Below are 24,890 nucleotides of genomic sequence, written 5' to 3'. Positions count from 1 at the left end.
GCGCCCCATCAGCGCCGAAGGCGCGCCAAAGGTAAGCCCGTCTACGCCCGTCCGCGCCTGGACCGCGCCCAGCGCCAGACCCCCTGGCCCCCGCAAACCGCACTCCTCCCGCATATCGTATGACGCCGCCACCCTCCTAGCCCTTAACCCCTGACGCACACCACGATGCTACGAAGCTGCCCCAGGACATACCCACGGTCCATTCGCCTGCCACTCCTGTACGTTCGCCTGCATCAAGACCCACACCAAATCCACTTCCTCAAAACACAGCTCCGACTCTAACCACCTGAAGTGCATCCTGCTGAACACCCACTCGGTCCACAGACACGCCACTGAACTCTGGGACCTACTCGACACTGCGTCACCGGACGTCGCCTTCCTTACAGAAACCTGGATGAACGCATCATCAGCACCCGACATCGCCATAGCCATAGCCCGGACGCTTACAAGATCATCCGAAAAGACCGCACCAATCAAACAGGAGGAGGCATCGCCATCGTCCACAAGAACACCATCAAAATCACGACCAGTTCCGACTATATCCTTGCAACTGTCGAACACCTCCACTTCCAGATCCACACCAACCCTAGGACCACACTTAGAGGCACCCTCATCTACAGGCCTCCAGGAACCCGTAAACAATTCAGCGATGACATCACTGACTTCATCAGCCCACATGCCCTCGCCTCCGAGAACTACATTCTACTGGGAGACCTCAACTTCCACCTGGGAAACAAAAACGACAGAAACACCACCACCCTTCTGGACAACCTGGCCAATCTCGGACTCAAACAACTTGTTGACTCCCCCAACCATGTTGCCGGACATACGCTCGACCCTATCTTCACCTTGTGCAAACACATCTCCTTCAATCACACCACAGCTCTCCATTGGACGGACCACAGTTGTGTTCACTTCAACTACAAAACCACCTCGACCCACATCCCCCCACAACCTATTCCGCGAAGAATCTGGAACAAAATCACCACCGACCAACTCCTCACATCACTCAACAAAAACCCTCCCACCCTCTCATTGGACCCAAACCCAGCTGCCACCAAACTCAAGCAATGGATCACTCACAGCGCTGACGAATTAGCACCCATGAAAAACCACCAGATCAAATCAGGTAACAAAAAGGTTCCCTGGTTCAATGATGACCTTAAGAAATCCAAGAAGCTATGCCGTACCCCAGAGAAAACATGGAGAAAAAACCCAACCACCGACAACATGACCACCTTCAAGGCAGCCACCCGCAAACACCACCAACTGATTCGAGCCACCAAGAAATCAGCATTCAAGGATCGACTCGACAACAACGCCCATAACAGCAAGGAACTTTTCAACATCGTCAAAGAATTCACCAACCTCATAGCAGCCTCAAACGACATTACTCCCTCCCAAGACCTCTGCAACTCGTTATCCTTATTCTTCTACAACAAAATTGCCGACATTCACAACAGCTTCGAGAACATTCCCTACGAACAATCCTCTCCACCCCCCTTAGAACCCACACCGCCATGCAACATCCTCTGCGCCTGGAACCCAATCACCACTGAAGACACCATCCGCCTAATGAACTCAATCCACTCTGGCTCACCAACCGACCCCTGTCCCCACCACATCTTCAACAAAGCAGACTCCATCATCGCACCCCATCTCCGTGATGTCATCAACTGTTCATTCAACTCTGCACCTTCCCAGAAAGCTGGAAACACGCCGAACTCAGCGCCCTCCTGAAGAAACCCACAGCAGACCCCTCTGAACTTAAAAACTACCGCCCCATATCCCTCCTCCCATTCCCTGCCAAAGTCATTGAGAAAGCCGTCAACAGCCAACTCGCCGCCTTCCTTGAATCCAACAATTCACTCGACCCCTCACAGTCCGGCTTCCGTGCCAAACACAGCACTGAAACCGCCCTAATCGCAGCAACAGACGACATCCAAACACTACTGGACAATGGAGAAACAGTAGCCCTCATTCTACTTGACCTCTCCGCCGCTTTCGACACAGTCTGTCACAGCACCCTTATACAACGCCTCAGCAACATCGGCATACAAGGAAAAGCCTTGGATTGGATCATCTCATTCCTTGCTGGGAGAATTCAAAGAGTCCGACTTCCCCCATTTAAATCAGAGGCCATTGAAGTCATCTGCGGCGTACCACAAGGATCATCACTCAGTCCCACCCTCTTCAACGTTTACATGAGCCCACTCGCATCCATCGCGCGCCAACACAACCTTAACATCATCTCCTACGCTGACGACACCCAGTTAATCCTTTCCCTCACCAAAGACCCTAACACCGCCAAAACCAATCTCCACGAAGGCATGAAAGAAGTAGCCGAATGGATGAAACACAGCTGCCTAAAACTTAACTCAGACAAAATGGAGGTGCTCACCCTAGGATCTTCCCCCTCTGCCTGGGACGACTCATGGTGGCCCTTGGCTCTGGGCACAGCTCCCATTCCCACAGACCACGCACGTAACCTTGGCTTCATCCTAGACTCCTCACTCTCGATGTCCAGACAAGTCAACGCAGTCTCATCCTCCTGCTTCAATGTACTTCGTATGCTCAAAAAAATCTTCCGTTGGATCCCCTCCGAGACCAGAAAGACTGTCACCCACGCACTGGTCATGAGTAGACAGGACTATGGAAACACACTATACGCCGGAATCACAGCCAAATTACAGAAAAAACTCCAACGCATCCAAAACGCATCAGCGAGACTCATTTTGGACATCCCTCGCCAAGATCACATTACCGGACACCTGAAAGACCTCCACTGGCTTCCCGTCAACAAGAGAATAACGTTCCGTCTCCTCACCCACCACACAAGGTCCTTTACAAACTAGGACCCGAATGCCGCAACACCCGACTGTCCTTCTACACTCCCACCCACCAATTAAGATCCTCCAACCAAGCCCTTGCCGCAGTCCCGCGTATACGAAGATCCACCATGGGAGGTAAATCCTGCTCCTACTTAGCGGCCAAGACCTGGAACTCACGCCCCACTCACCTCCGCCTTACACAGAACCACATCTCCTTCAGAAAAGAACTTAAAACCTGGCTATTCGACAAAAAATGAACCCCCCCTCCCCAAGCGCCTTGAGACCCTCTGGGTGAGTAGTGCGCTATATAAATCCCTGAACTTGAACTTGAACTAGTACCTCACTGCAATTATTCTCATTTCTTCTTTTTTGGCCTACCACACGTTTTTCAAACAGAGGATATTGAGGCAAATGTGGAGCATACTCTCTTCTTAACCTATTGTATTCTTTAACACAATCTAGATCAGCACAAATCTTTGTTTCATCACACTCAATCAAGTACAATCCTGATAAAGTTCTGACTCGTGATAATGCCACATATGCCATACCCTCTTTAAACACAGAACTTCCAATGTTCACCAAAGCACTATCTACACTTAAACCTTGAGATATATGAATTGTCACTGCATATGCCAAACAAACTGGAAACTGTTTTCGGCGAACATATAAGTCTTTCACAAGCAAAAATCTAGCTGAACAACGACAAATTTGTTCTATTTTGTCAATGCCATCAAATTTAATTTTTAAAATTTCAATTCCATCTCTATTTTTGTAATTCACAAAACCAACAACATGACCCATTGCTCCATTTACCAGACCTCTTTCAACATTTAAATTCCTTCTCAAAATACGACAATTTAAACACACATTCAGAGTCTTTTCAAAACCAGCAGTTTTAGATATAGTCTTCTCTAATGAATCCAATTTTGATTTCAAATTTTCTGACAAAATAATTGTTGCTCCCATATGCTCTATTTTATCTATAGCTTCCAGTTTCACTATCTCTTTATTTTCTAACTTTAACATTTTGTTGTTGAACATGGAACATTCTTTCAGAGTAGGCATCAAGCATATGCCAGATTTCTTCTCGTTAATTTTCTTAAAAATATTCTCTGGAAGAATGTTTTCATTTGGGTACAAATTTGAAATTAATCGTCCATGTAAAGCTTCTTTCCCATGCTGACTTACTTTTCCGATTCTTACATCTTGTAGAATATTTTTATAATCTTCATCCTTTGCCTGCCGCATATTTTGGAGTAGTTCTCCATATTTTAAATTTAACCATATATTAATGTTTCCAATGCTTCCTAGGCACTTCCTGGTATCTTCATGCGTGACCATTTTAAACACTGGTTGTCCTTTCACTGGAGTCAACTGCAGTAGATCTCCAAAAACAATAATGTGTTTTCCTCCGAATAACACATCATACTCTGTTCTAAGAATTTCTTGCATTCTCAAATGCACAAAAGCAAGCATTAGATTTGAGACCATGCTTACTTCATCAATGATAAGAAGTTTCATTTTCTTCAGGACTCTGGAAACTTCGGAACACGCATCTCCAGATAGCTTGTGGTATTGCAATTTGTTATCATGCTCCACTGGCAGCATCAGTAAACGATGTAAAGTAATCCCTTTAATATTATGTGCTGCCAGCCCAGTTGGAGCGGTAACAACACAAGACAGTGGTGATTCAGTCCTTTTCTGCAGATAAGTTGCAATTGCTTTAATCAGAAAACTTTTGCCAGTTCCTGCTTCTCCACTCACGTACAGTTGGACAGGCTTAAATGATGTACATGAGCACTCTTTCTTCTCATGACTGAATCCACGTTCAACCTGTTCTGTGACTTCGTCATATATCTGTTTCTGCTAAAGGTTTAATTGTTTCACCAAATCTTGTAAATTAATTACATCCTCTTGAGCTTGCTCCATAGCTCTTTCCACCTCATCCATGGCAGTGGCAGCTTCATTTTGGATAATTGGTCCTCCTAGTGGATCCTGACTCAATGGAGCAGAACTCTGACTGTCTTGAGAACTGTCTCTCGCAATCTCTGCAGCAATTGTTGCTTCTTGCTCTATTTCTTCGTTCAACATTTGCAGATAATTTGGAAAAACAGAACATTCTATGGTATCCTTCGTTGTATTAAAAGAGTCTTCGTAACAGAGAAAATCTCCAAGTATTTTCTCTTCTGTACGCCATGGTTTAAAGATTTGCAAAAGAGCCAAATAGTAAAATTCTCTTTTGTCTGGATTTTCACAACTCAATTTTCGATGATTAATCAAATGACCTTTTCTCTGTTTCACCAGACATCCTTCACATCCAATGACAGCATATATTCCATTATTGATATCTTCTCTGATGTTCCTCTAATAAATATATCTTTGCAGAACTTAATAGAGACAAGCGTTCTCAAGATAAGGACTTCTATTTGGATAGTATGTATCCAACATGTTTGTCTTCAAAATATCTGTACTTTCTGGTTCTTTCTCCGCCAAATACTCTATTTCCTGTACAGATTTCAAAACTCGGTTTCGTGTTGCAGCAAGACCTAGACTCACCCAAATGATGGTTCTAGATTTGGCATATAGACTTGCTGATGACAATCGATCGGAACATTCATATGCTCCAATTTCTCGATGTGACAACATCTTTAGACTGTAACTGTATAATTTCTTGCTTATACTCTTTTCATGTGAAATGTCCTCCCACATTTCCTTCAGTTCTGTCTTTTCTTTTTGTGTGATGTAAGACGTCACATATCGAGCCACAGCAATAGAGTTGTCAGCAACGAACTGAATATCCATGTTAGCATTCCACATGGACAAAATCACTGGGTTGTAGTCGTTGATGTACTTGGACTCTTCGTTTCTTTTTAAATTGTATGTATTTTTTGGTGATTTCCTCGTCACAGTATGTCGCAGAGAAGACAACAAATTATTTACTCTTCCTTTAGAAATCACTGCTCGTGGAAAACCAAAACGATATTTTGTGTAGAACTTGTCCTTGTTTCTGAATTTTCGACGACAGTACTTTCCACAACGATGGGATTGAAAGCGTACAACTTGTTGCCTTAAATTGTTTTCTTCAGTAGTTTTCGGAACAGCACATGTTGAATACTCTTCAATGAAGCTCATCACTGTCTCATCCGAATCTGTTCCAAATTTGGGTGCATCTTTAATCCACAACAACATGTGTATGTGAGGAGCACCTCGCGCTTGGTACTCCTTTCACCAAAATAAATCCAAAAACTCTCCAAGGGGAGGATTTTGTTTGTTGGTAATGAAAGACATCATAGCTTCAAATCTATGATTAAAATATCTGCATACATTCACTGGATCCAAAGAACACAGTTCTCCAGGTGTTTTGAATTCTATATTTTGTATATTTGCATTTGCCTCGCGTATAAATTGAAGTAAATCGTCCCATGCATACTCGGCACAGCTAAGAGTGAGGAACCATGTAGGAGTTCCTAAGTTTCTTAGCATACATTTCAATTCCCCATGACGACAGTACCAATACTCGTTTGTACCACGCTGACATGCCATGAGATTGATTAGATGGGATTCCAAAATATTATCTTGCAGATTAACTTTCTCCATAAAGTCCCTCGCCGAAACATTTTGGAGATGTGCTCCACTTTTCAGTATATGGTTTACTGCATAAGAAAGCCCAGACAAGTCACTTTCATACAGTAGATGAAACAAATATGGGATGCATTGACGAAACCTTGGATCTTCAGCATATAATCTTAAAGTCCGGTATTCAGATGCTGGAATTTTAAGTGGTCGATCGTCATATCGTCCACCTCGACCTGTTGGAAATAGCTATGGAAAACAACGAGCTTCCAAGCTTTCTTCCCATACACTAATTGGACTTCCTTTTGCTGATTTAATTTGAAACAAGTCAATTGCAATCCCCATTACTTCTTTGGAATGCAAAGGATGAACAGTATAATGTTCATATATTTCTTCATTTCTAGACATATCAACTTTTTCAATTTGGCCAGCTGAACAATCACTGTCTTCATCTGCAGCTGTTTCCTCTGCTCCAACACATACATGTTTGTAGTACTCATTGTTTTTGACCAAATACAACGTTGCCTTTTTGACTTTCCTAACATACCCTAAATCTTTCCAGATTTTCTTACTCTTTGTCGGAACCACATTAACTAGAATAACCAGAGGTTCCTCTTCCACTTTCTCTACACCAATTGTATCAATATTTTTCTTGAAATCTAGAGGCAAATAAACAACTCTTCCCTTTAATCCTCTCTGTAAATCTGAAGGAGGCAATTTCCCTATCTTAGGCTCCATGCGAATAATTGCCTGAAAAGGATGGACACATTGAATCAAAATACACTCATATGTATTTAAATCCATCAACTCAGGAGGAATGTCTACCAACTCAAGATTATTATGAACAGCTCTAGCAGGCATTCTGTTTTGATTTAATTTATCATAACAATATTTACAAATACGCTGATCAGAACTCAAATCAAAAGAATTCTCCACCCACAAATAAGTTGCAAAATACTTCCACTCATAATTATTTATCTTTTCACTTTTTACGTATAAATCAACTAATCTAGTTTGATGCTTATAATGAGTTTGTCGACAACACACACAAGTAAAATTCGGCCTTTCACTTGATTTCACCTTAAACCTGATAATTTCCTGGTCAAACTTGTCTGTAGTTGAAATCTGTACATTGTCTTCCACATTACCTTGAATTTCTGTGTCAATTTCTACACTGTCCTCTTTTTCACTAAAATAACAAATCTCAATTTCTTCACAAATCTTCTTCACATCTAATTCAGTTCCATGCAAAAGAGCACTGTTTAATTGTTTAAGCTTAAGTGCTGGACTTTTTGCATAATACAACCTTCTCACTAATTTCCTCATTTTGTTATGATGCACTGCTAACATCCTAAAATGATGAAAAACACTCTGACAGACTTTTCCAGAAAGACAAGCCAGTGAATGCCCTTGCAAACCTGTGTTTTCTCTCACTCTGCAAGGATCTAAGTCTTGCAACATCTTCATTTTCTGTTTTAGAGTTTTCTTACTATATGTACGCAAGAAATTACAAAACAAATCGATTGATTCCTGACGCACACTACAAATACTACTACACTTCCAAGTGTACAATGGACCCTTAGTACGTCTCCCCAAAACTTCATCAGTTAACACCTCTTCTGGTTCTCTAGGCACAAGTTTCTCTTTTTCAATCGGACAACCGTCTTTCACCTCATATGCTCGACCACTGGTGTCAACGGCATGCACTAAATCATTCCCATGAAAGTAACTCTCCTCATTAAAAAATGGCTCACAACTTGAACTGTGCATCCATTCTCCAGAAAAAACTTTACAAAAATTAGTCCGATTAATTACTCTTTTCCATTTACTGTTTGATTTGAAAACATCAATTGTCTTGTTAAGTGTCCTAATTCTATTGATTATTAAAATAAATAATGTTTTCTTAACTTCAAAAGCATGATCAACAATCTTCTCTACACTTTTCTTTTTCTTATAAAAAGCAGATCTCTGTTTACCTTTTTTAATATTTTTTAACACATTTAAAACCACCCTATTGCGAAACATTTGTTTACGAATGTCCCTAAATTGATTTTGCCTTCTATTCCTATACATATTATTGTCTCCTGCTGCAGTAGTAACATTTTTTCGGAATCTCTCCTTCCTCTTCAAATTTGCTCTCTCCTTCTCTTTTTCTACATTCTGTCCAACATTTTTTTTGATCTCCATATGTTCCGTAAGAAAGACTTAGTTGTCTTACCAGGAGCTTTTTTCCTGTTTTTTGAAGTATTTGTTGTAGGAGACTGCTTTAATTCCGTTGCTGTTTTTGATTTTTTTCGCTTAGAATCTTTTCGTCTCCTTTCCCTTGAGGGCATATTTCCTTACTATTGAAATCTTGATTTAAATCTGTGGAAAGCAAAAATAAAATTAAAAAATCATTATAGACCACTATTACCAAACAACAAAACAATGACAATAAGCAAACAATATAAACACTATAATACTTCTACATATGACCTTATCTCTGTTTTTAAATATAATTCTAAAAAAACTATTTCGGGCACATGAATTACTTTTACATTATTGACAAGGATTAGATAGTATCTGCATGTTTAAAAAAATATATTTGCACATTTCACAATCATATCACCTGTGTTTCCTCAGATTAGTAAGCAGATTGTACACATGAGGTAAGGACTGTCCTGGGGAGCAAAGGTGGTGAGGCCGGTGTCTAAGAGTGCACTGGACTGCACTTCATGAAGCCTTTCCCCCACTGCACTCTTAGACACAGCCCTCACCTCCTTTCCACCCCTGGACAGACCTCTCTTCCACTACACTCCTCAACACAGGCATCACCTCCTATGCACCCCTGGACAATCCTCACCTTATCTGCAACCCAGAATAGACCTCAACTCATCTGCACCATTAGACAGGCCTCAGTTCATTTACACCCCTGAACACGCCTCATCTCATCTGCACCCTGTTACCATCAATTATACTCAATGTATTGAGGCCTGTCGAAGGGCTACAGATTAGATAATGTTTGTCTAAGGGTCAGAGGAGGTAAGTCCTCTCAATTGCACTCATGGACACAGGCCTCAACTACTTTGCGCCCCTGGACATGCCTCACCTCATCTGCACAATCCACTTCCTAATTTGAGGAAACAGAGGTAACATACATTTCCTCTCTCTTGCAAACATTCCTACCAAGCATTACCATAAAAATGACACAAACCAACAGCAAACAAGCTCAGTCTGCTCCCTAATCTGAGGTAACACAGGTGACATGATTGTGAAAGGTTCAAATATTTGTATGTAATCATGCACACACTATTTATTCCTTCTCAAAAATGTAAAAGCCATTCATTTGCCCCCAAATAGTTTTTTGAATAACATTTTAGAAACAGAGCACAGGTCCTATGTACAAGCATTCAACTTCACTACTGAAACCTCACTATTTCACAAAATAAAAATCCTCTATCTTGCAAATGTAGATACCAAGCATTATCAAAAAGCATGACACAAACCAACAGCAAAGAAGCTCAGAGCCTCATTTATGAGGCCCTGCGTCAGTTTTGCGCTGGTGATGCGTCACTTTTTGTGACGCATCGGCAGCATAAAACATGTGCCTTGTTGCGCCATATTTAAAAAATGACACATCTAGGTAGATGCGTCACTTTTTAAACCCCTGGGCCACATTATACCTGCGTCAGGTATAATGTATGCAGAGGGGGCGTTCCCCCGTAAAAAAACCTTGTAATAGTGACGCAGTGAAATCTATGAGATTTCACTGCGTCACTTTTAGGATGCTGTTATGTCAAAATCTTGTACCTGCCTCACAGCAGGCGGAAGACTGACGCAAACCCTTTCACATGGGGCTTTCCCCATTTGAAAAGACGCATTGCTGGAGTTGCGTCACTTTTGTGACACACTCCAGCAATGCGTCACTTTTGCGCTTACAGATACGTCAGAAATACTGACTTATCAGTAACTCCTTGCGACATGATGCGTCATACATTAAATATGACGCATCATTGGTGTCGCAAGGAGTGCGCAGTGAAAACTGACGCATCGCTGTTTTCATAAATAAGGCCCTCAGTGTGCTTCCTAATCTGAGGTAACACAGGTGACATGATTGTGAAAGTTTCAAATATTTTTATGTAATCATGCACACACTATTTATTCCTTCTCAAAAATTAAAAACCATTGATTTGCCCCAAAATCGTTTTTTGAATAACATTTTAGAAACACAGCGCAGGTCCTATGTACAAGCATTCCATTTCAGTTCTGAAAACTCACTATTTTACCAAATACATTTCCTCTCTATTGCAAACATTCCTACCAAGCATTACCCAGAAAATGACACAACCCAACAGCAAAGAAGCTCAGTTTGCTTCCTAATCGGAGGTAACACAGGTGACATGATTGTGAAAGGTTCAAATATTTTTATGTAATAATGCACACACTATTTATTCCTTCTCAAAAATGTAAAAGCCATTGATTTGCCCCAAAATCGTTTTTTGAATAACATTTAAGAAACACAGCGCAGGTCCTATGTACAAGCATTCCATTTCAGTTCTGAAAACTCACTATTTTACAAAATACATTTCCTCTCTATTGCAAACATTCCTACCAAGCATTACCCGAAAAATGACACAAACCAACAGCAAAGAACCTCATTCTGCTTCCTAATCTGAGGTAATACAGGTGACATGATTGTGAAAGGTTCAAATATTTTTATGTAAACATGCACACACTATTTATTCCTTCTCAAAAATGTAAAACCATTGATTTGCCCCAAAATCGTTTTTTGAATAACATTTTAGAAACATAGCGCAGGTCCTATGTACAAGCATTCCATTTCAGTTCTGAAAACTCACTATTTTACAAAATACATTTCCTCTCTATTGCAAACATTCCTACCAAGCATTACCAAAAAAATGACACAACACAACAGCAAAGAAGCTCAGTCTGCTTCCTAATTTGAGGTAACACAGGTGACATGATTGTAAAAGGTTCAAATATTTTTATGTAATCATGCACACACTATTTATTCCTTCTCAAAAATGTGAAAGCCATTGATTTGCCCCCAAATCGTTTTTTGAATAACATTTTAGAAACACAGCGCAGGTCCTATGTACAAGCATTCCATTTCAGTTCTGAAAACTCACTATTTTACAAAATACATTTCCTCTCTATTGCAAACATTCCTACCAAGCATTACCAAAAAAATGACGCAACCCAACAGCAAAGAAGCTCTGTCTGCTTCCTAATTTGAGGTAACACAGGTGACATGATTGTAAAAGGTTCAAATATTTTTATGTAATCATACACACACTATTTATTCCTTCTCAAAAATGTAAAAGCCAATGATTTGCCCCAAAATCGTATTTTGAATAACATTTTAGAAACAGAGCACAGGTCCTATGTACAAGCATTCCATTTCAGTATTGAATACTCACTATTTTACAAAATACATTTCCTCTCTATTGCAAACAGTCCTACCAAGCATTACCCAAAAAATGACACAACCCAACAGCAAAGAAGCTTAGTCTGCTTCCTAATATGAGGTAACACAGGTGACATGATTGTAAAAGGTTCAAATATTTTTATGTAATCATGCACACACTATTTATTCCTTCTCAAAAATGTAAAAGCCATTAATTTGCCCAAAATCGTATTTTGTATAACATTTTAGAAACAGAGCATAGGTCCTATGTACAAGCATTCCATTTCAGTACTGAAAACTCCCTATTTTACAAAATACATTTCCTCTCTATTGCAAACATTCCTACCAGGCATTACCCAAAAAATGACAAAAACCAACAGCAAAGAATCTCATTCTGCTTCCTAATTTGAGGTAACACAGGTGACATGATTGTAAAAGGTTCAAATATTTTTATGTAATCATGCACACACTATTTATTCCTTCTCAAAAATGTAAAACCATTGATTTGCCCCCAAATCGTTTTTTGAATAACATTTTAGAAACACAGCGCAGGTCCTATGTACAAGAATTCCATTTCAGTTCTGAAAACTCACTATTTCACAAAATACAAATCCTCTATCTTGCAAATATTGATACCATGCATTTTCAAAAAACATCACACAAACCAACAGCAAAGAAACTCAATGTGCTTCCTAATCTGAACACTCTATCTAATTTTGAATGAATCATAACTCACCTTTACAAATGCTTTGGGAGATTGAGAACAGTGTCAGATACACACACCAATATTTCTTTAGCAGAGCAAAAGGTATGTACTCCAGGCACTGCAACCATGAATGGGACAGAAAACCTCTAATTCTACACACATATCCCTCATGTTAACCAATTAAAACTCTTCGCTCTCTATTTTCAAACCAACACCCTTCCCCCCTCAGCCTTTTCTGCCTGTTACCATCGCAACTCCCTCCTCACTCACCTCTCAGGGTTAAAAGTGTATTCTACAATGTTGCAATTGAACTTAGCAAGGATGTTTGACCTCTCAATACACCAGCTTATGAGGTGCAATCTTTCTTTTAATGACTTTTTCTTAACCATTCAAATTACTTCTTTCACAGAACAGAACCATGCACCCTAACGTTCAGTTTTCAACTATTTGAATCCACAAATCATTGCTTGTGATTCAAGAGCACTGAAACTCCACAGTTGTTTTTCAAACTCCTACTGTTCCAACTGCCATTTCATTCCCACACTTCATCTGACTGCACCAGAACCTCCTCTCACCATGTACTCTGTATGGATTATTTGACATAGCTACATTCACTGAGCTCAAAGGTATGCAGCTATCAGAAATTTTCACAACCTTGATTTACCAAATGTGCACATAAAATGGATTGGCCAAAGAGGATTGAGATGTCATCAATTGATACCATTGGTGAAAACCTTTTACCATCTGCCACACCCTGACCTTATAATTTTGCACTGTGGTGGAAATGACCTAGGCACTTTGACTAGGGTAGGTCTGGAGATGGTTTTAAAGGACACCTTTGGGCAATTGATGACACTTTTTCCACAAACTGCCTTGGTATATTCCAATATATGCCAAAAACAGAAATGGAAGTGGTCCAACCAATTTTGTCCACAATTTGAGAAAGCACGGAAACATGTGAATAAATCTGTTCCTGCTTACATGAGAGACTATGGAACAGGTTCAATATACAACAATAACTTGCGTTACAACATACAAGATATCTACAGAGAAGATGGTGTGCACTTCTCAGATGAGGGGAATAGAATATTCCTCCTGAATATAAGACTGTGCATTGGAACCTACCTGTAGGTCCCTAAATCAGCCACAGAACCCAAAAGCTTTTTTTAGCCTATATGAGCCTCCTAAGACCCCCTCAGAAAACCTAGGGGGTCAGGGAGTGTCTACCGTACCCCTTTTTACCCATTACCAATGCTGTTTGTCCTCCATCTTGTGTCTCAATTCTTCCGAAACACAAGATGGAGGACTCCCGTTGCGCTGCCCGTACGCGTACCGGGGCGCGCACCGGTAAGCGCTCCCAAAAAAATGTAAACGTTAATTTACATAAAAACCTCTGTAGAGATGTTCACCAAATATAGAATAGGCCATACTACATACCAGTCCCTACCATTTTCCCAAATTTGATGGAATTCCATTGAGCCATTTGGCCTGTAGCCCTCTCTAAATATCCTGAGGTAAATTACATGACAAAAACACATCTGAAGTGTTAGAATTTACAACCAATTAAAATGTTACTTTCAATTTCTAATATTATTTCCTGACATTTGATTGGTTATGTACATGAATATAAATGAAAAAAGAGGGAAACACAGCCCTTTTGACTACAACTACCTGAGGTACATCTTGAAAGGATTTTCACATGTTTTCTTCTTCACCTCTCTCAAAAGTAAGTTTTTAATTTGTAAGGAGCACTTTAAATTAATTAGTAAAAACGTTTTCTGATAGTTATTTATTGTCCCTCTGTTATAGTTATAGCTTGAGATACGCTTCTGTCTCAGGGGGGGTTGTGAGACAGTGAGCTGCCCTGTAGAGACTGTAGGACTAGGGGTGAACACAAAGATAGGATCCTTGATAAGGGATTTCAAAGAAGGTTTTATTGGAATGTAAGTCTTCCTTTGCATTGCAAACGGGGCATGGTATGGGTCCTTGTCTATTGGGGTTGCAAAGGGCTAGGTATGAAGGGTACTGGAGGCTCTGATCCTGGGTGTTAAGTCTCTCCCTTGCAAAGGCAGCGGGGTCAGTAGGGACCTTCTTAGGAAGGTTGGAGGGGTTCAGGGTGCTTCCGTTGCTGTACTCGGGTGTTCACTCTTGCTCGGGTAGGAGAGCCTTCTGACACTCTGCTCTCCTGTTTGGTCTTCACGCCGGGGCTGTAGCCGCTGTCTTCCGATTCAGGCGAGGGGTCCGCCAGACCGAGAAATGAAGGAAGAAAGAGATCGTTACTGGGCTGACCAGTACATGTAACGTAGGGGCCGGGGGGTGAAGGAAACTGAGTGCAGGTGTTTTTATACAACGTAGCGCAGTGCTAACAGTGCTCGTGAAGGTAGGGGATACAGGGGATGCTATGTACACTTTACACAACCGATTCACTCGGTAGGCATACCACGCCGACCCACCCACCCCGCAACTCTGCCCCGTACCTTGGAAAGCCACGCTCCTCCCTCGGGAACGTGGCGGGGCGATGCACCGAGACGTTGGCCTCCTGGCTTGTTGTTTACAGCTGGGTTCGTCTGGTCCTCGTCTTCTTCCTCCCGCTTCTTCCTCTCACTGCTTCTCCTCCTCACCGCACCGTCTTCGTCCTCCAGGGAAACGCCGTCCGTAGTCTTACTCTCTCTTCCGCCTTTTGACGTCCCGCCGCTGTAGAGGGGCGGGGCTACTACCTCGTCTTCAGTCCAGTTAAAGGAGCCATGTCCCGATTCCGACGCTGTCCCGTAGCCCTCCTGTTCTTCCCTCCACGGGTTTTCTGGCAGCTGTGGGGACAACGGGCATGGTGAGAGGGGAGCGGCGGACCACCACTCCGGGGAGTTATTCCGTATGGGTTCTCCCAGTCCACTTGCCCCGTCACAGCTTCTCTATTATATTTATGGATTAAGTTAGGCTTCTCTAGTATAATTATTATTTTAATTAGTCTTCATCACATGCACTTTTTAATAGTTCTACTTCCTGCCTGATACCATACACTGCCCAAAGATAACTTCACTGTTAAAAACTCAGAAGTACCTGTCTGAACTTAAACCTAACAGTGCCCTATCTCTACTGATATATTTATTTTTTATGCAATTTACAGCAACAAAATGGGAGAACAAAAGAAATTTAATATTTCATTCGAAATTGATCTTGAGAACAACCCAGAGGAAGAGATTAATGATTTAGACTTTTTGGATCAGTCTCTTGATGAAGAGTTTCTTAAATATGTGGAAGAAATGGAATCATGTAATCCAAATGAGGACATTCCTGACGAAATAATGTTGGAAGTGGTATTAAATTTTGAAAAATCAGAGCAATACATTTTTATTTAATAATTAAAAATTGTTCCAGACATTATTCTTTTTTATATGTAATTCATGAAATAGTACCAAAATGAATATAATATAATGTGAGACTTATAGTATACTGTGCAACTTTTTTATGTTACATAGTAATTTTCCTCATAGTTACTTCCTTTCTCCCACTATAATATCTCCAATGTGTATTTTACATCTCTTTTTCATCTCCTGCCTCAATGTTGTTTCTACTTTCCTGACAAACTATGGTATGGATACCATATACCACAATAACTTCTGTAACAACATGCAAATTATATACAGAGGAGACAATCTACATTGAATTTAAAACTCTGCATTGGTACCTACATGCTGGTACTTATATCACCCACACAACACAACAACTCTATGCAGAGCTACCCTACCTCTAAGCACTTTAAATTAATATTTTACTGTTTCACTGGGTTTTCCTCATGGTACGCTCCCCGGTATGTGTGTGGGGGGGATGAGGTGTGTGTGGGGGATGTGTGGGGTGTGTCTGTGAGGTGTGTGTGTGTGGGGGGGGGTGAGGTGTGTGTGTGGGTGTAGGTGTGTGGGGTGTGTGGGTGTGGGTGTGGGTGTGGGTGTGTAAGGTGTGTGTGTGGGTGTGGGTGTGTGGGGTGTTTGGGTGTGGGTGGAGGTGTGGGTGTGTGAGGTGTGTGTGGGGGGTGTGTGGGTGTGGGGGGTATGTGTGTGGGATGTGTGTGTGTGTGTGTGTGGGATGTGTGGATGTGTCTGTGAGGTGTGTGTGTGGGTGTGTGGGGGAGGTGTGTGTGTGGGATGTGTGGGGTGTGTCTGTGAGGTGTGTATGTGTGTGTGTGTGTGGGGGGGGGTTAGGTGTGTGTGTGAGTGTGGGTGTGTGGGGTTTGTGGGTGTGGGTGTGGATGTTTAAGGTGTTGGTGTGGGTGTGTGGGGTGTTTGGGTGTGGGTGGAGGTTTGGGTGTGTGAGGTGTGTGTGGGGAGTGTGTGGGTGTGGGGTTATGTGTGTGGGGTGTGTGTGTGTGTGAGATGTGTGGGTGTGTGTGTGTGAGGAGTGTGTGTGTGGGTGTGTGGGGTGTGTGCGTGTGGGTGTGTGTGGGATGTACTTGTAGGTACCTAAATCAGCCACAGAACCCAAAAGCTCTTTTCAGAGCTACCCTACCTCTGATCACTCAAAATGATTATTTTACACTCATTTTTTCCACTATTTTTCACCAAAGTACGCTCACCGGTACGCTCCCAGGTGCGCGTACCGGGCGCTCCCCCCGCGAAAATTGAAATTTTTTTTATGGCCCCCACATCAAACCTAGGGGGTCAGGGGGGGTCTACCCTGCCCCCTTTTGGTTATTTCCCCCTTTGTTTTTGCCACCTCTTGTGTCTCGATCCTACCGAGACACAAGATGGCGGCCACTCCGGACTGTTTCGAATGTTGACAGACACCCGGGAGCCAATCAGCTTTCCGCGTGTGAACTCGCGGTGCGCGCCGGGAGCGCTCCCCGGTGCGCGTACCGAGGCGCGCCTATAGATATATATATTTTTTTTAACCTAAATTACTCAAAATCCACTGGATCATATATCTTGAGACATAGCAAAGGCACATCAGGCTACCAGTCCCTACAATTTTGCCAAGTATCGTGGTAATCCATTCAGCCGTTCGGGCTAAAAGTGAGTCCAACCGCCCTATGGAAATTAACATGGGAAAAACATGTTTTGGGACCCCCCTTTTTTCTCGGCCCCCCCTTGACGAAACCCCCCCAAATTTTCAGGGGCTGCTCAGAAACGAAATGTTCCATTTTCCTGAAAATTTCAGCCAATTCTGTCCTCAAACGCCAAAGTTATTCGACATAGAATTTTCAAAAATCCCATAGGATAAAAATCCTAACTATATATACCTACTGGCTATCGCCAGTAGGTAATATATATATATATATATATATATATATATATATATATATATATATATATATATATATAATAACGCTCAATTTCCTCTCCCAACAAAGAAAGGAATGGATCGCACTCCAGGCTTGAGATTCGGCATCGCGCCTTTTTCGACTGCTATCTAATCAGTGTATGCAACATTCTTAAATAAAGTTACACAATTCATTCAAGACGATGTCATTTCCTCTCAGTAATCAACAAAAAGGAAGGACTGAAATTAAAGGCAGAATGCGGCGGCCATCCCTTAGTGAGTTAATTTTACACTCATTCTAATAATGGTCATAGATATTTGCACAAACAATTATGAAGCCCTGGATGGGCGTTTGTAGAATATCAGTTGATATTTTATGTCAACTATAATTAATTGAAACCTAACAAAAGGGAAGTCAAAAAATTTGAAAATAATATAAAATCCATTAAAAAACATTCTATTATAAATTAAAAATGTTTACTATTTCAAAATCTTTTTCAACTTAAATTTACCACTATAGACAGTGCAACAGTAGGGAAAGTGTTGGATTGCGTAGGGGTAAAAATTACTATTCACACTCCAATGAGTGCAACTGTTGGGAAAGTGTTGGATAGCAGTGGGGTAAAAATGACTATTTCCACTCCAATGATTGAAACAACAGGGTAAGTGTTGGATATTGGCAAGATACATTTTACTATTCCCACTCCAATCAGGGGTAACAATTAATATTGTCACTCCAGTTTGTTCAAAAGTAAAAATAAACAAAATATTGACAAGAAAAATATTTTAAAAACAAAATAAATAAAAACATATATAAATACATTACAAACTAAAATACAAATATTTTTAATATTATAAATAAAAAAAACATATTATAATGTTAAATGTGTATGACAAATACCTACAAATCTTATATTAATATAAATATTTACAACTAAATAAAAACAAATTAAAACTCATAAAAATGAATAAACTTTCCACACATTATCCCTATAATCCCCACAAACCACTGGTAATATTAAACTGTCAAAACCTTAATTGCTCAATTAAAACGTATTTTCAAATAAAAAACCAATAGTATATAAAAACGTATAATAAAGTAAGTAAAACTAATTCACTCCCCACTCTTTACACCTCAAAACATTAAAAGCCGCACACAAAAAATATTAACAATGATCCTGATTAAATATCAATGAATTAATTAACATTAATGATCAACCAATAATGAATTAATTAAACATAAATTACTTCCTACACTTTACCCCTATAAACCCCATAACCCACAACTAAAATTAATTACACACATTCCATATTTAGTTTTCAATTAATTAATCAATATTAATTAAAACTAATTATTAATTAATTAAAAATCACTTACTTCACACCCTTTACCCCATAAACCCCAGAACCCACACCTAAAAAAGCCACACAATTACCATAGTTGACAATTCGTTAGTTAATATGAATTAACAACGAATTATTAATTAATTAAACATAAATTACCTACTACCCTTTACCACTATAAACCCGACAACCTGCACCTAAAATTAATTACATTATTTCCCTTGTTAATTTTGAATCAACTAATTCATATTAATTAAGAACTCATTATTAATTCATTAAAAATAAATTTTTACCCAATAAACCCCTCAACCCACACCTAAAAAACACACAATTACATAATTAATTATCACTTAGTATAAATTAACAAATAGTTATTAATTAATTAAACATAAATTACTTCCCACCCTTTGCCCCTTTAAACCCCACAATCCACAGGTAAAAGTAAGTACACAACTTCCATAATTAATTTCCAATCAATTAATGAATATACATATATAACAACTAATTATTAATTAATCAAGAATAAATTGCTTCCCACCCTTTACCTCTATAAACCCTACAGCCTACACCTAAATAAATTACACCATTAGCATAATTAGTTATCAATTAAGTAATTAATATTAATTAACAACCAATTAATATTCAATAGCAAATAAATGACTTCCCGCAATTAACCCTATCAAATCAAAATTAAATAAATAAAAAATAATCATTCATTTATAATAATTAAATTACTTCCCACCCTTATCCCCTGTAAACCCACAACCCAATACGGAACTAAAAAATGCAAAATGTAATTTAAATTAAAATTGATTACTACTAAAAATGTAACACATATATCAAAAAACATAATCAAAACTTACACAAAAAAGTACATCACATTCATTTAAAATATAAACTAAAATACATAACACTGATTAAAAAATCGATATTTAAAAACCTATATTTTTGCAACCAATAGGGACTTTTATATTTTAATAACAATATTTCTTACCTTAAATTCAATATTCTTGACCACGATGTTCCTGCTGTCGATATTTCTGAATCACAATATTTCCAACTCGATATTTGTGTAAGTCGACATTTCTCAACACCAATGGAAATAGCTGGGATGGATTTTTATTTGGAAGCATTTTACTTCACGTGCTTTGGACACTATCTTTGACACATTTCAATTAGTTTATCAAATGCGGTGGCCTGAAAGAAGTTAACGGTGAGCAACAGAAAATCGATGGTGTATTTTACCTTGTAGAATAACATTCTCAGAAAAGCATGAACACTTTTCTGAAAATATTGATTGAATAATGAAACTTTTAAGGGCAAAATATTTCCTTTGTGATAAAGTAAGCCAGTTGTGTAGCAAAATAATTGAATGCTCTCTATGGGACCAAGAATCTCTCTGTCTATTGTGAAGATATTGCAAGTCATTGAGGACCTCCATTAAAATCTAGAGGACTGATGTCAAAGACCTGAGTCCCATTATAAGGTCATGGACAACCGAAGTGGCATGCAATATCATTTTAATTAGGAGTGGGCTGAACTCATGGAGTTTCAGTCTGAGGAATTCCACAGAGTTGAATAGATCAAGATCAAGAATAACTTTATTCGATTCTAGTTAAAAATCACAAAAGCACAGGTAAGTATACATTTAAAAACACAAATTCATATTCATCTTAAACGTTAAAATTCGTTCATTTAGGACAAGGCAATACGGAAATATTAATACAATATTATAAAAGGTTCAATCAATTCATTGTTAATCTGTGTCTGATTATACTTTTTAAAAACAATGACACAAAGTGCATGGTCATCTCATCTTCTAACATTTGCAATCTCAGTAGTGCCGGTCTGCATTGTCTTAAACCCCACTTTCTCAATAAAAATGTTTAATATTTTTCCCTGGGCAAAGTATAATATTTACAGAACAAAGTACAATGTAGCAACGATTTCACAGATGTGTCATCACAAGGACACGGAATCAGGTTTTTAGACCAAGAATTGGCCTCGGAGAATGTAAGTAATCTAAAGAAACTCCCCCCCCTGAAACGAGTCAACAACATGCGATGATAACAGCTTTGGGTAGAAATCAGATATTGCTGCATCCCCTGTCCCTGTAGAATCAATTGATTCTCCAGGACCGAGGTCTTTTTACCCTATAGCTGCCAACGTTTGTTCTCCAAGAAGAGGATACATGTTTCTTTTAGTTTTTTTCTCGATACTGTCGCTAAACAATTTGGGGACTCAAAATATTCAGGATGTCCGATATCTCTCAAGAAACTCTTTACGTATGTTAACCAGCTAATTTTAAGAACCCCCTGAAGTTTCAGACAGTCCTGGATTATATCTCTATTGAGTACCATTTCTTCAGAGGTCCATACCTTGTGCCACAATAGGATTGGACTAACATTAATAAGATCAGATATATACGCTAAGCCCAAATCTTTGTGGCAAACATATGTTGAGCTAGAGCTAGGGACTGCTAATAGATACCGGAGGAATGCGTTCTCCCAAAGTTGGATTTCGTGAGTATCCACTATCCCCCAGATTCCTGCATCGTATGTTGCCGTGGACACACATTTTGATTTATAAATGTCCACCAGGACTTGCACTGGTCGACCCCCCAATTTGTTAGCGACATTTCTCACTGCTTCAATGGCACGTGAGAAAGCCAATTTCCTGGTATAAGCTGCTGACAACCACGTACCATTCTTGTCAAAATGTATGCCCAGATAAGAAAATGAGGTAGTTGTCTCTATCCTTGTATTTGATAGAAACATTTTACACACAGGGTTTTTCTTAGTAGTACAGCACATACTAAAAGTCTTACTGATATTGATTTTTAAACCTCTGACACACATGTAATTTGCAAAGGTAGTGAGCACTCTCTGTAGACCCACTTGAGTCCTGGCCATAATTACCGCATCATCTGCGTATAGTAGGATTGGGAGTGGGCGATCTCCAATTTGGGGGTAGTCCTGTCTATCTTGAATGTGGTGGGATGCCACACTATTTATGGATAAGTTAAATAAAAACGGGGCAAATATGCATCCCTGCCGAACTCCTTTGTTTATAGGGAATTTGGTGGTGCACTCACCATTACTCCCAAACCGTACCTTTGCACCAGCCCCCGATATAATTCCTTGATGAAATTCAACAGATTTACATTGATACCTAATTGTAGGAGAGTAGACCATAAATCTTCATGACTCAGGCAGTCAAAGGCCGAACTCAGGTCTACGAATACTAAATATAACTTATCTCTCTTTGCCCCCATGTATTTACCTATTATTATTGCTAAATTTAAACCTTGTTCCGTAGTGCCCAAACCTGCTCTAAAACCATACTGAAACTTTGAAAGGATACCTGTGTCTTCTGTCCATAACTGTAACCTGTTTAATACTACCCTTCCCGCAACCTTCATCAGAGAATCCAGCAAAGAGATTGGCCTGTAGCATTTTGGATCATTACGGTCCCCTTTCTTGAAGACTGAGACCACAATGGCCTCTTTCCATGAAGGGAGAAACCCAGTTTATTACAGTTATTTAAAACATTAGTCAGAAGGGGCGCCCATAGCATAACATTAGATTTGTATATGTCTACAGGGACCCCATCTGGTCCTGGGGCTTTTCCTGCGGCGCTCTCTACTATAGCAGTTTCAACTTCAGACAGTGAAAAGACATTTGCTATTGGGAATAATCCATAAGCATTATTATCCTCTGCCCCGCATACTTCCCCAGATGCTCTCCCTGATAAATCTTCTTTTTTAGATAGCTCGGTGAAGTAGTTAACCCAGGTGTCCTCATCTATTGCCACCTCGATAGGGTCAATTGTCCTGTCTACAAAAAAAGGGGTGTTTACCGCCTTCCAGAATCCTATATTATCTTTGGCCACACAGGCTTGATGTAAAGCCTGGTATGCCTCCTGCTTTAGCTCTTTCTTTCGGTATTTCATTGCGCCGTAATAAATCGCTTTAGCGTCTCTAATTTCAACAATGTTTTTAGGTTCGGCTTTGTGTACCAGCTTTAAATGTGCGTGAGATTTACTGCACACAGAGTCAAACCAACCCTGTGGCTTAGATCTTTTGCTCTTTATGTTTCCTGTAAGTGAATTACGTATTTCTTCAGAGATACTACAAAAGGCCGCAATAACTGAAATACAGTCATAGTTCTCTGAGAGGCATGTTAAGAATTCCTTATGTTTATTCTTAAGTAGGGTTTCAAAGAAGGCAGTGGGCTCTACTTTATTCCATTTTATGGTATAGCCGTTCTTTTTTGCTAAACTTATCCTATGGCTATATAGGTTATTAATTAAGTCAGCATTTTTTCTATAGTGTGCTGCAAAAATAAGGGAAAAACTATTTGGGAAATGATCGCTTAAAACCATGTCGCATGTTTCAAAGGTGGCAACGTGACAACAGTGACTGTTGGAAATCAATGCATAATCTATCACCGAGTTACAACCCCTGCCGTTGAATGTAGGCACGAAAGGAACCTGTGGAATGCATAACTCATTTACAAAGCCCAGGTCCAAATGAAATAACAAACTGTTAAGACAATTCCCAACAGTCGTGTGCACAAAATGAGTAGAAGGGTCGCCTCTGTCATTGTCCAGACCACATGCACCCGACTGACTATTAGGGCATAGGAAACAGTTAAATTCCCCCATCCATAGGACACATACCCCCGCAGAACAATTATTTTCAAAATTCATCAGGCTTTGTAAAATCTCATCAAAGACCCTGGTTTACTCTGCCTTCGGAATGTTATTATAAAAGTTAATCAAGGCAATGACTTGATTACCTCCCACGATCAATTAAAAAAACTGATAATAATCAAAATTGGTATTGGATTTTATAACCCTAACATTCTGTACATTTGAAATATAAGTACAAAGTCCCCCTTTATTTCTGCCTCTCGTTGATAACATAGCAGGAGTGTGAAAAGTACGGAAGCCATTTATGTGAATTTCTTCCCGTTCCCAACACTCTTGGAGGCAAACAATAGAAAAAGTTTTCATAAAAGGTAGAAAACCCGGGTCCTTAAACTTATTTGATAGTCCAGCAACATTCCAAGATAGGAAGGTAATAGTGTCACCCTTTTCCATGTTCTTACTTATGGCATTGTCATTTTTAATTATACCTAGATTACGACAGGCCAAGGGGTGCGAACTATGTGTTATGTTGTATTGGTTAGCTACCATGACTTTAACCCGTTCGCCCCCCAATAAGGATTCCAGTACTTCACAAGGGATGCCTATGTTGTCCATCGGGGGATTAGCATCGTTCCTCACATTTTCTTTATCTACTATAATCTAAGTATGGGCGAAATTTGCGAATTCGCGTTCCGTGAATTCGCGCGAACTCGCAATTCGCAAAATCCGCTAATTAGTGCGAAGTTTAGAATTTGTTTGTTTTTGCGTGTTCGCAAGGGTTTTTGCCAGTTTGCGAGGGTTTTTTAGAAAGTTCAGGAACGCAAACTTACTTGTGTGGTCGCAACGGTCGTGACCATGTTGTTTCTACGTGTCCAGCCTGTTTGCGACCCTGTGGCTCATCGCGGCCACCCTCTGGGTCACCAGTGCCACCCTCTGGTTACCAACTGCCACCCTCTGGTTCATCACTATCACCCTCTGGTTCACCACTGCCACCCTCTGGTTCATCACCGCAACCATCTGGTTCATTAATGCCACCCTCTGGTTCGCCACTGACACCCTCTGGATGATCACTGCCACCCTCTGGTTCATCACTGCCACCCTCTGGTTTGCCACTGCCAACCTGTGGATC

Source organism: Lissotriton helveticus, chromosome 4_1 (assembly GCF_964261635.1).
Source record: "Lissotriton helveticus chromosome 4_1, aLisHel1.1, whole genome shotgun sequence".
Classification (NCBI taxonomy): Eukaryota; Metazoa; Chordata; class Amphibia; order Caudata; family Salamandridae; genus Lissotriton; species Lissotriton helveticus.
The sequence above is the reverse complement of the archived record's forward strand: the minus strand, read 5'-3'. Positions refer to the sequence as shown.